Raw genomic sequence first — 13,387 nt, forward strand, 5'->3', positions numbered from 1 at the left:
TGGGTACCTACCAACCTGGGGAGTTCATCTTCCAGTGTCCAATCTTTTTGCTTTATCAATAGTTCATGGGGTTTTCAAGACAAGAATACTGAAGTGGTTTGCCATTCCCTTCTCCAGTGGACCACATTCTGTAAGACCTCTCTACCATGACCTGTCTGTCTTGGGTGGCCCCACATGGCATGGCTTAGTTCCACTGAGTTAGTTCCATTGGCTTAGTTCCATTGAGACAAGGCTGTGATCCGTGTGACAGATTGGCTAGTTGTCTGTGATTGTGGTTTCAGTCTGTCTGCCCTCTGATGCCCTATCTCAGTGCCTACCATCTTACTTGGGTTTCTCTTACCTTGGATGTGGGGTCTTTCTTCGCAGCTGCTCCAGCAAAACACAGCCATTGCTCCTTACCTTGGAAGTAGGGTAGCTCCTCTCGGCTGCCGCCCCTGATTTGAACATGGGGTAGTTCCTCTCCGCCATGCTTCTGCGCTGCCATTACAGCTTCAGCGAGCAATAATTTAACAGCTTATTGTTCCTCATATTGTTTCTGTTATTGTGACAGAATCGTATGTATGTTAACAGGTAAAAGCAAGACAATAATTATAACCAATGTTTTGAAGTAAGCCTTTCAGTGGCTAGAAAAAGAGGTTCACATGTAATATATAGAAGTTTAATTCAAACCCTGCTGTCTTAAATCTTGAACTGAAAGCATAAGTTTGTACAAACTAATTATATTTCTTTTAATATTAATTTTTAAGGAAAATGTGTACTTCCACCTCTGACTACTGTAAAGCCTAGAAGCAGTGACAACTTGGTAACAGTGACTATTCTGAGGTCTAACATCTAGCTTCTGAATACGTTTCCCATCAGACAATCTTAAATAGATGGCTGATTTCAGGACTGGGTAAAGAAAGGCACAAAATAATCTTGGGAATCATGAAAGACCAGAAAGCTGAGTGACTTCAAAGATCAATGGGGACTGGACAGAAAGTTTAGAAATCCAAATGAAAAGGCCAAACATTTGCCAGATTGTTGGGCAGAATGATGTTTCTGCTTCTCAACACACTGTTTATATTTCTTATAGCTTTCCTGCCAAGAAGCAACGCCTTCTGAATTCATGGCTGCAGTCACCATCCACAGTGGTTTTAGAGGCTAAGATGAAGAAATCTGTCACTGCTTCCACCTTTTCATCTTCTATTTGCCATGGAGGATGGGGCTGGATCCCATGACCTTAGTTTTTTTAATATTTAATTTTAAGCTGGCCGACTGTATCCAAATGTTAATAGGCAACATCTAATTTGTCACTGTGATAGATTGCTGGGGCACCAACTCACCATTCTGAGCACTGAGAAAGGAAAATAATCATCAATATTTAAGCTATTTTTGTTTATTAAGCATAGGTTATGTAACTACAAACAGTTCCAGGAAAACAAGCTAGACTGTCCCTTCTGGGGGTGATGAGAGGCTGATGGGGAGCAGCTATAATACAGATGAAGCCTTACTTACTGGTCTGCAGCTCACCTACTTCTGTGGAGGTCTTGTTCCTAATAGACCAAGGACTGGTACTGGTCCTGACCCACTGTGCTGGTATTGTGGACTCTTGCTCAATAGAGGCGAGAGGAGTTTGGTTTGAAAACTGCTTTTCCAATTCAGGTCCCAAATCTCTCTCAATTCTTCAGCTTCTAAATACCTTGTCTTTGTTCCCTCACATTCTGACCTACCTGTCCCACCTTCCTTATTTCTATTCACATCACTTCTCCATCTAGTCCACCAGCATTGCGAGATCCTGTATTGAGTACTTAGCAACACATTCTAGAAGTGGGTAGAAACACAATGAGTATTTCTACTTTAGTGTTTGTGTGTCCTGATCAAGGTCTTTTGAAAAGACTGAAATGGCTAGAATTATGGAGATCTCATGTTTCTTCTAAAATCCCAACCAAGAATGTCACTTCCTTGGACCTGGAGGGGATGCGTTTACTTTTGGACCCACAGATCTTAGAAGAACAGTAAGTCCCCTGTATATGAACAAGTTACATTTGAAAAAGGTGTTCAAAAATCCAAATTTCTTCATAAATCCAGCAAAGTTACTTAGGTAGCCAACTAAGACAATAGGTTATATTACTGTAGTTTAATAGCTTTATGATACTTTTCACACAAATAATACATAAAAAGCAAACACAATTAAAGAAACATTTTTAATCTTGCAGTACCCGGATAAGGCATGGCAACCCACTCCAGTATTCTGGTCTGGAGAATCCCCATGGCAAGAGGAACCTGGCATACTGCAGCCCATAGGTTGAAAATTCAGACACAGCTGAGCAACTAAGCACACCTTTAAAAATAGAATAGTAGTACCCTCTACATTATGACTGCATTTATGCTTCCTTTCAAACAGCGTGACTATGCCAAAGCCTTTGACTGTGTGGATCACAATAAATTGTGGAAAATTCTGAAAGAGATGAGAATACCAAACCACCTGATCTGCCTCTTGAGAAATTTGTATGCAGGTCAGGAAGCAACAGTTAGAACTGGACATGGAACAGACTGGTTCCAAATAGGAAAAGGAGTACATCAAGGCTGTATACTGTCACCCTGTTTATTTAACTTATATGCAGAGTACATCATGAGAAGCTCTGGGCTGGAAGAAACACAAGCTGGAATCCAGATTGCCAGGAGAAATATCAATAACCTCAGATATGCAGATGACACCACCCTTATGGCAGGAAGTGAAGAGGAACTTAAAAGCCTCTTGATGAAAATGAAAGAGGAGAGTGAAAAAGTTGGCTTAAAGCTCAACATTCAGAAAACGAAGATCATGGCATCTGGTCCCATCACTTCATGGGAAATAGATGGGGAAACAATGGAAACAGTGTCCGACTTTATTTGTCTGGGCTCCAAAATCACTGCAGATGGTGACTGCAGCCATGAAATTAAAAGACACTTACTCCTTGGAAGGAAAGTTATGACCAACCTAGATAGCATATTCAAAAGCAGAGACATTACTTTGCCAACAAAGGTTCATCTAGTCAAGGCTATGGTTTTTCCTGTGGTCATGTACGGATGTGAGAGTTGGACTGTGAAGAAGGCTGAGTGCTGAAGAATTGATGCTTTTGAACTGTGGTGTTGGAGAAGACTCTTGAGAGTCCCTTGGACTGCAAGGAGATCCAACCAGTCCATTCTGAAGGAGATCCGCCCTGGGATTTCTTTGGAAGGAATGATGCTAAAGCTGAAACTCCAGTACTTTGGCCACCTCATGTGAAGAGTTGACTTATTGGAAAAGACTCTGATGCTGTGAGGGATTGGGGGCAAGAGGAGAAGGGAACGAGAGAGGATGAGATGGCTGGATGGCATCACTGACTCGATGGATGTGAGTCTGAGTGAACTCCGGGAGTTGGTGATGGACAGGGAGGCCTGCGATACATGGGGTCACAAAGAGTCAGACATGACTGAGCAACTGATCTGATATATATATATATATATATATATATATATAATTTTTGTGACTTTGTTTTTTTCCTTAATATTATATTTTTGAGAATTCAACCTCTACTCTAGATTTGTAATCTTTGCTTTTTGGTATTTGTTATCAATTTTGTACCTTTAAGAACCCAATCTTCAGAAACCATTTTTACTTGGGAGCAAGATCTCTGGCTCGCTCTCTCCCCCTTTGGATCTCCTTTTTCTCTACCAGGTCGCCTCTGTCTCTTCCATCCCCTTTGTCTTCTCTACCTAACTCTGTGAATCTCTCTCTCTCTTTTTTTTTTTTTTTTTAAAACCGGCACGCTCTCGGTCGGGGCTCCGGCTCAGCGGCCCGGTTCCGCCCGGCAGCTCCGTGCCCACGGCCGCTGCGCCCGCAGGAAGCGTGCGCTGCCACCGGGCCGCCCCCAGCGCGGGGGGCGGGGCGCGGAGGGGCTGAATCTCTTTTTGTGTTCTGGACTGAGGAGAACACTTAGGGAATGGATTACTGGCTGGATCTGTTTCCCTCCTTTTGATTCCCCCCTTTATACCCCTGGCCACCCCTGTCTATTTCCTCCCTCTTCTCTTCTCTGTGTAACTCTGTGAACAACTCTGAGGGATCCATACTTTCGAGAGCACATAAGGAAGTGATTACTGGCTAGCTTGCTCTCGCCTCTTTTGAGTCCCCCTCTTCTACTCCTGGTCACCTCTATCTCCCTTCTCCATATTCTCTTCTCCATGTAACTCTGTGAACCTCTCTGGGTGTCCCTCACTGTGGAGAAACTTTTCATCTTTAACCTAGATGTTTTATTATTGGTGCTCTATAGATGGAGAAGTCTTGAGGCTACTGTAAGAATAAGACTGAAAACCAGAGGCGGGAGGCTTAAGTCCAAATCCTGAGATCACCAGAGAACTGAGTCCAGGGAGCATTAATCGATAGGAGCTCATCAAATGCCTCCCTACCTACACTGAAACCAAGCACCACCCAAAGACCAACAAGTTCCAGAGAAAGACATACCATGCAAATTCTCCAGCAACACAGGAACATAGCCCTGAGCTTCAACATACAAGCTGCCCAAAGTCACTCCAAACCCGTTGACATTTCATAACTCATTACTGGACACTTCATTGCACTTCAGAGAGAAGAAATCCAGCTCTACCCACAAGAACACAGACACAAGCTTCCCTAACCAGAAAACCTTGACAAGCCACCTGTCCAACCCCACCCACAGTGAGGAAACTCCACAATCAAGAGAACTCCACAAACTGCCAGAAGACAGAAAGGTGATCCCAAACACAGCAATAACAAGATGAACAGGCAGAAAAATATCCAGCAGGTAAAGGAACAAGGTAAATGTCCACCAAACCAAACAAAAGAGGAAGAGATAGGATATCTACCTGATAAAGAATTCCAAATAATGAATGTGAAAATGATCCAAAATCTTGAAAACAAAAAGGAATTACAGATAAATAACCTGGAGACAAGTATTCAGAAGATGAAAAAAAGGTTTAACAAGGACCTAGAAGAAATAAAAAAGAGTCAATATATAATGAATAATGCAATAAATGAGGTCAAAAACACTATGGAGGGAACCAAGAATAGAATAACAGAGGCAGAAGATAGGATAAGTGAGGTAGAAGATAGAATGTTAGAAATCAATGAAACAGAGGAAAAAAGAAAAATGAATTAAAAGAAATGAAGACAATCTCAGAGTCCTCTGGGACAATGTTAAACACCCCAACATTCGAATCATAGGAGTCCCAGAAGAAGACAAAAAGAAAGACCATGAGAAAATATTTGAGATAATAATTGAAAACTTCCCTAAATTGGGGAAGGAAATAATCAGGCAAGTCCAAGAAACCCAAACAGGATAAATCCAAGGCGAAACACCCCAAGACACATATTAATCAAATATCAAAGACCATATTAAACAAAGATCAAACACAAGTAACAAATATTAAAAGCAGCAAGGAATAAAACAACAAATAGCACACAAGGGCATTCCCATAAGGGTAACAGCTGATCTTTGAATAGAAACTATTCATGCCAGGAGGGAATGGCAGGGGATACTTAAAGTGATGAAAGAAAAACACCTACATCCCAGATTACTGTACCAAGCAAGGATCTCATTCAAATATGAAAGAGAAATCAAAAACTTTACAGAAAAGCAAAAGCTGAGAGAATTCAGTGCCACCAAACCAGCTCTCCAAAAAATGTTAAAGGATTTTCTCTAAACAGGAAACACAGAAAGAGTGTATAAACTTGAACTCAGGACAATAAAGTAAATGGCAATGGGATAATACTTATCAATAATTACCTTAAATATAAATGGGTTGAGTGCACCAAACAAAAGACAAAGACTGGCTGAATGGATTAAAAAAAAAATGTGTTGTCTATAATAGACCCACCTCGAAACAAGAGACACATTCAGACTGAAAGTGAAGGACTGGAAAAAGATATTCCACTCAAATAGAGACCAAAGGAAAGCAGGAGTAGCAATACTCATATCAGATAAAATAGACTTTAAAGCAAAGGATTTGAAAAGAGACAAAGAAGGACACTACATAATGATCTAAATATCAATCCAAGAAGAAGATATAACAGTTATAAATATAAAGGCACCCAACATGGGAGCACCGCAATATGAAAGACAAATGCTAACAAGTATGAAAGTGGAAATTAACAATAACAGAATAATAGTGGGAGACTTTAATACCCCACTCACACCTATGGATAGATCAACTAAACAGAAAATTACCCAGGAAACACAAACTTTAAATGATACAATAGACCTGTTAGACCTAATTGATATCTATAGGACATTTCACCCCAAAACAATGAATTTCACCTTTTTCTTAAGTGCACACGGAACCTTCTCCAGGATAAATCACATCCTGGGCCATAAATCTAGCCTTGGTAATTTCAAAAATATTGAAATCCTTCCAAGCATCTTTTCTGACCACAAGGCAGATAAAATTAGATCTCAATTACAGGAGGAAAATTATTAAAAATTCCAACATATGGAGGCTGAACAACACACTGCTGAATAACCAACAAATCACAGAAGAAATCAGAAAAGAAATAAAAATATGCATAGAAACAAATGAAAATGAAAACACAACAATCCAAAACCTGTGGGACACTGTAAAAGCAGTGCTAAGGGGAAGGTTCATAGCGATACAGGCATACCTCAAGAAACAAGAAAAAAGTCACATAAATAACCTAATTCTACACCTAAAGCAACTAGAAAAGGAAGAAATGAAGAACCCCAGGGTTAGTAGAAGGAAAGAAATCTTCAAAATGCGGGCAGAAATAAATGCAAAAGAAACAAAAGAGACCATAGCAAAAATCAACAAAGCCAAAAGCTGGTTCTTTGAAAGGATAAATAAAATTGTCAAACCATTAGCCAGACTCATCAAGAAACAAAGGGAGAAAAATCAAATCAATAAAATTAGAAATGCAAATGGAGAGACCACAACAGACAACACAGAAATACAAAGGATCATAAGAGACTACTATCAGCAATTATATGCCAATAAAATGGACAACTTGGAAGAAATTGACAAATTCTTAGAAAAATAAACTTTCCGAAACTGAACCAGGAAGAAACAGAAAATCTTAACAGACCCATCACAAGCACGGAAATTGAAACTGTAATCAGAAATCTTCCAGCAAACAAAAGCCCAGGACCAGATGGCTTCACAGCTAAATTCTACCAAAAATTTAGAGAAGAGCTACCACCTATCCTACTCAAACTCTTCCAGAAAATTGCAGAGGAAGACAAACTGCCAAACTCATTCTATGAGGCCACCATCACCCTAATACCAAAACCGGACAAAGATCCCACAAAAAAAGAAAACTACAGGCCAATATCACTGATGAACATAGATGCAAAAATCCTTAACAAAATTCTAGCAATCAGAATCCAACAACACATTAAGAAGATCATACACCATGACCAAGTGGGCTTTATCCCAGGTATGCAAGTATTCTTCAATATCTGCAAATCAATCAACATAATACACCACATTAAAAAATTGAAAAATAAAAGCCATATGATTATCTCAATAGATGCAGAGAAAGCCTTTGAAAAAATTCAACATCCGTTTATGATAAAACCCTCCAGAATGCAGGACTAGGAGGAACATACCTCAACATAATAAAAGCTATATATGGCAAACCCACAGCAAACATTATCCTCAATGGTGAAAAATTGAAAGCATTTCCTCTAAAGTCAGGAAGAAGACAAGGGTGCTCACTCTCACCACTACTATTCAACTATAGTTTTGGAATTATTGGCCACAGCAATCAGAACAGAAAAAGATATAAAAGGAATCCAAATTCAAAAAGAAGAAGTAAAACGCTCACTGTTTGCAGATGACACGATGCTCTATATAGAAAACCCTAAAGAGTCCACCAGAAAATTAATAGAGCTAATCAATGTATATAGTAAAGTTGCAGGATATAAAATCAACACAAAGATATTCCTTGCATTCCTATACACTAATAATGAGAAAATAGAAAGAGAAATTAAGGAAACAATTCAATTCACCATTGCAACGAAAAGAATAAAATATTTAGGACTATATCTACCTAAAGAAATTAAAGACCTATATATATATATATAACTATAAAACACTGGTGAAAGAAATAAAAGAGGACACTAATAGATGGAGAAATATAGCATGTTCATGGATCAGAAGGATCAATAGCGTGAAAATGATTATATTACCCAAAGCAATCTATAGATTCAATGCAATCCCTATCAAGCTACCAACAGTATTTTTCACAGAGCTAGAACAAATAATTTCACAGTTTGTATTGAAATACAAAAAACCTCAAATAGCCAAAGCAATCTTGAGAAGGAAGAATGGAACTGGAGGAATCAACCTGCATAACGTCAGGCTCTACTACAAAGCCACAGTCATCAAGACAGTATGGTACTGGCACAAAGACAGATGTATAGATTAACGGAACAAAATAGAAAGCCCAGAGATAAATCCACGCACCTATGGACACCTTATCTTTGAAAAACGAAGCAAGAATACACAATGAAAAAAAAGACAATCCCTTTAACAAGTGTTGCTGGGAAAACTGGTCAACCATTTGTAAAAGAATGAGACTAGAACACTTTCTAACACCATGCACAAAAATTAACTCAAAATGGATTAAAGATCTAAATGTAAGACCAGAAACAATAAAACTCCTAGAGGAGAACATACGAAAAACACTCTCTGACATAAATTACAGCAGGATCTTCTATGACCCAACTCCCAGAGTATTGGAAATAAAAGCAAAAATAAACAAATGACACCTAATTAAACTTAAAAGCTTCTGCACAACAAAGGAACCTATAAGGAAAGTGAAAAGCAGACTTCAGATTGGGAGAAAATAATAGCAAATGAAGAAATTGACAAAGAATTTATCTCAAAAATATACAAGAAAATCCTGCAGCTCAATTCCAGAAAAATAAATGACCCAATGAAAAAATGGGCCAAAGAACTAAACAGACATTTCTCCAAAGAAGACATACAGATGGCTAACAAACACACGAAAAGATGCTCAACATCACTCATCAGAGAAATGCAAATCAAAACCACAATGAGGTACCATTTCACGGAAGTCACAATGGCTGCTTTCCAAAAGTCTACAAGGAGTAAATGCTGGAGAGGTTATGGAGAAAAGGGAACCTTCTTACACTGTTGGTGGTAATGCAAACTAGTACAGCCACTATGGAGAACAGTGTGGAGATTCCTTAAAAAACTGGGAATTGAACTGCCATACGCCCCAGCAATCCCACTGCTGGGTATACACACCAAGGAAACCAGAATTGAAAGAGACACGTGTATCCCAATGTTAATCTCAGCACTGTTTATAAAAGCCAGGACATGGAAGCAACCTAGATGTCCATCAGCAGACGAATAGATAAGAACGTTGTGGTACATATACACAATGGAATATTACTCAGCCATTAAAAAGAATACATTTGAATCAGTTCTAATGAGGTGGATGAAACTGGAGCCTATTATACAGAGTGAAGTCAGCCGGAAAGAAAAACACCAATACAGTATACTATTGCATATATATGGAATTTAGAAAGATGGTAACAATAACCCTGTGTATGAGACAGCAAAAGAGACAGAGATGTATAGAACAGTCTTCTGGACTCTGTGGGAGAGGGCGAGGGTGGGATGATTTGGGAGAATGGCATTGAAACATGTATATTATCATACGTGAAATGAATCGCCAGTCCAGGTTTGATGCATGATACAGGATTCTCGGGGCTGGTGCACTGTGATGACCCAGAGGGATGGGATGGGGAGGGAGGTGGGAGGGGGGTTCAGGATGGGGAACACATGTACACCCATGCAGATTCATGTCCATGTATGGCAAAACCAATATAATATTGTAAAACAATTAGCCTCCAATTAAAATAAATGAATTTATATTAAAAAATGAGTAATTTCCACGCTGGTGAGTGGGGACACAATTAGACTTGGTGCAATTTCAGACTCAAGGATTGTTCCCTATAATTCAGATCAGTACTATAAACTCTCTGCTGAAAACTGGAAGGGTATCACCTGTACCTTCCTACAGTTCTCTGTATGTCACTCTCTCCTATGAACTCTGTCTATATAGAGTCATAAATCTGTCTTCTTGGGGAGACTGTTTGTCTCTGCCTAGGTATGTGTTGTATGTGTTGGAAAGTATTTCTAGAGTTGGGGCAATTGTAGAACTCTCCTTGCTTGCTCCCTGCCTCAGAAATGCATTCTCTGCTGCCAGATGTTTGATGTAATACAATGCTCTTTCATTTGTCTTTTCTACTTTGGAGTTATTTGAGACAGGAGGATAAATGTGTCCTTTACTCCTTTATGTCAACTAAAATGGAGGAATCATGAGTGTATGTGAGAGTTGGACCATAAAGAAAGCTGAGTACCAAAGAATTGATACTTTTAAATTGTGGTGTTGGACAAGACTCTTGAGAGTCTCTTGGACTGCAAGGAGATCCAACCAGTCCATGCTAAAGGAAATAAGTCCTGAATATTCATTGGAAGGACCGATGCTGAAGCTGAACCTCTAATACTTTGCCCACCTGATGGGAAGAACTGACTTATTAGAAAAGACCCTGATGCAGGGAAAGATTAAAGGCAGAAGGCAAAGGGGAAGACAGAAGATGAGATTGTTGGGTGGCATCACCAACATGATGAAGATGAGTTTGAGCAAGCAACCTAGCATGCGGCACTCCATGATATAGCAAAGAGTTGGACATGACTGGGAGACTGAACTTAACTGATGTACAGAGGACATCAGGGAGCAGGCAGAAGTCTTTGGGGTCCAGTCAAGCCTGTGGCCCTGGTGGGAGTGCTGAAAGATTTAGGTGGAAGGGGAGGCTTCCCATCCTCTGGTGCAGGTCCTTGAATCCAAGGCAAGGAGCACATGATTTTGAATGTGTTACCAAATATTGTTTTCTAAAAAAAACAAACTAAAAAAAAATCTGTTTTCTGCAGGAGTGAGAACTTTGACTGAATCTGTTCTCTAGATTTTACTGAGAGATGTGGAAGGGATATGGAGTGCGCTGAGTCTGCAAAAATTAGGTGACCAGCTGCTGGAGGGCCAGGCTTATGATTGACATTCTGCACTAGATGGAAAAAAAATTCAGAAAAAAGTGTCCCTTCTGGAGTGTACATGCCAATGTATCACATGCCAATGAAACAATGTATCACATTGTTTCAGGAGATCACTTCAGTGGTGTTTTGGGGCAAGCAAAAATGCATGATGGGTGGTTTGCTTTTGTCAATTCCTGTGGGTAGTTAGATGACTAAATGTTTGGTTACTTAATTGCATGGTTGGAATTATGCTTGGGAAAGAAAACAAGATGAGGTCCACACATATTTTGACATTAAACAGCAAGCATAGGAAGGATACTAAGGCAACTATAGGTAATTTAAACATGAGGGGGCAAATGGGGAAAGATTCATTTAACAGGCTGAGATTGGACTGTACAGGTTGCCATAGTTGTTGCTATGACAAGTAGCCATAACAGCTACTTGTTGCTATGCTGGAGATGTGGGAAACTGACTTTATGACTCTCCTTGCAGTGTGATTTAAGGGGAGAAGTAGTTGAAAAGGAAAGCATGACTGGTAAGGCTGAGGAAGGGAGTATTCTGAGCCAGTAATCATTAGCTCCTGTGGGAGCCCAGAAAACAGAAGCATCGGCTCAGTCAGGTTCTGGTCAGGGTTCAGAGATAGATGTCATTTGGCTTGAATCATTATTTAGCCTTGGGGATGGCAGCCATAACCTCTAAAAAGTTTTCCTTCTTACAGGTGGTGGAATAATTCATATTTGTTCCAGACTCAGGAACTCAGAAAGCCCTCTCAGGGCCACTTGCTCTTTGCAGGCACACATGCAATCTAGAAGGTGGAATAATCACCACGGTGCCCATTTTCCAGATGAGAAAACTGAGGTTAAGATACTTGATCAAGCTCACACAGCTAAGCATGTGAAAAGCCAAGCACAAACCCAGGGTAACAGTCCTCAAATTGTTTTTGCTCCACACCCACTGGGAGTGGTGGATGGTGATCTGACACCAATGGTTAGGCAGAAGCAAGCAATATTCAGGCTTAAATTAAAGAAAGTAAGGAAAACCACTAGAACATTCAGCTATGACCTAAGTCAAATCCCTTATGATTATACAGTGGAGATGAAAAATAGATTCAAGGGATTAGGTTTGTTAGCCTGAAGAACTATGGATGGAGGTTTGCAACATTGTATGGGAGGTGGTCACCAAAACCATCCTCAAGAAAAACAAATGTGAGAAGGCAAAGTTGTTGCCTGAGGAGGCCTTAAAAACAGCTGAAAAAATAAGAAGAGAAAGGGAAAGATATACCCAATGGAATGCAGACTTCTAGACAATAGCAAGGAGTGATAAGAAAGTTTTCATAAGTGAATAGTGCAAGATTTAGAGGAAAACAATAGAATTGTAAAGAGTATAGATCTTTTCAAGAAAAGTGGAGATACCAGAGGGACACTTCGTGGAAAGATTGGCACAATAAAGGACATAAAAGTTAAAGATCTAACAGAAGCAGATGAGATTAAGAAGAGGTGGCAAGAATGCACAGAAGAACTATACAAAAATGGTCATAATGACCAGGATAGGGATGATGCTGGGGTCACTCACATAAAGCCAGATATACTGGAGTATGTAGTCAAGTGGGCTTTAGGAAGCATCACTACAAGAAAAACTAGGGAAGGTGATGAAATTCCAAATGAGTTGTTTTAAATTCCTAAAGAATGAGATTGCAAATGTGCTGCATTCAATGTCAGCAAATTTGGAAAACTCATCAGTGGCCACAGTGCTGGAAAATTCATTTTTCTTTCCAATGCAAAAGAAAGGCAATGCCAAAGAATGTTCAACCTATCATGCCATTGTGCTCATCTCACTTGCTAGCAAGGTCATACTCAATATCCTTCAAGCTAAGTTTCAACAGTACATGAACTGAGAACTTTTAGATATACAAACTGGTTTGAATAACCAGAGATCAAATTGCCAACATCCATTGGATCATAGAGAAAGCAAGGGAATCCCAGAAAAGCATTTCCATCTGCTTCACTGACTATGCTAAACCTTTTCACTGTGTGGACTACAACAAACTGTGAAAAATTCTTAAGGAAATGGGAGTACCAGATCACCTTCTCTTTCTCCTAACAAGTCTGTATGTAGGTCAAAAGGCAGCAGTTAGAATCAGACACGGAATAACTGAAAGATTTAAAGTTGGGAAAGGAGCATGACAAGGTATACATTGTCTGGTTATGTAACTTATATGTAGGATACATCATTCAATATGCTGCTCTGGATAAATCAGAAGCTGGAATCAAGATTGCTGGGAGAAGTATCAACATCCACAGATATGAAGATGACACTACCCTAATAATAGAAAGCA

The sequence above is a fragment of the Bos taurus genome, chromosome 29 (genome assembly GCF_002263795.3).
Source record: "Bos taurus isolate L1 Dominette 01449 registration number 42190680 breed Hereford chromosome 29, ARS-UCD2.0, whole genome shotgun sequence".
NCBI lineage: Eukaryota > Metazoa > Chordata > Mammalia > Artiodactyla > Bovidae > Bos > Bos taurus.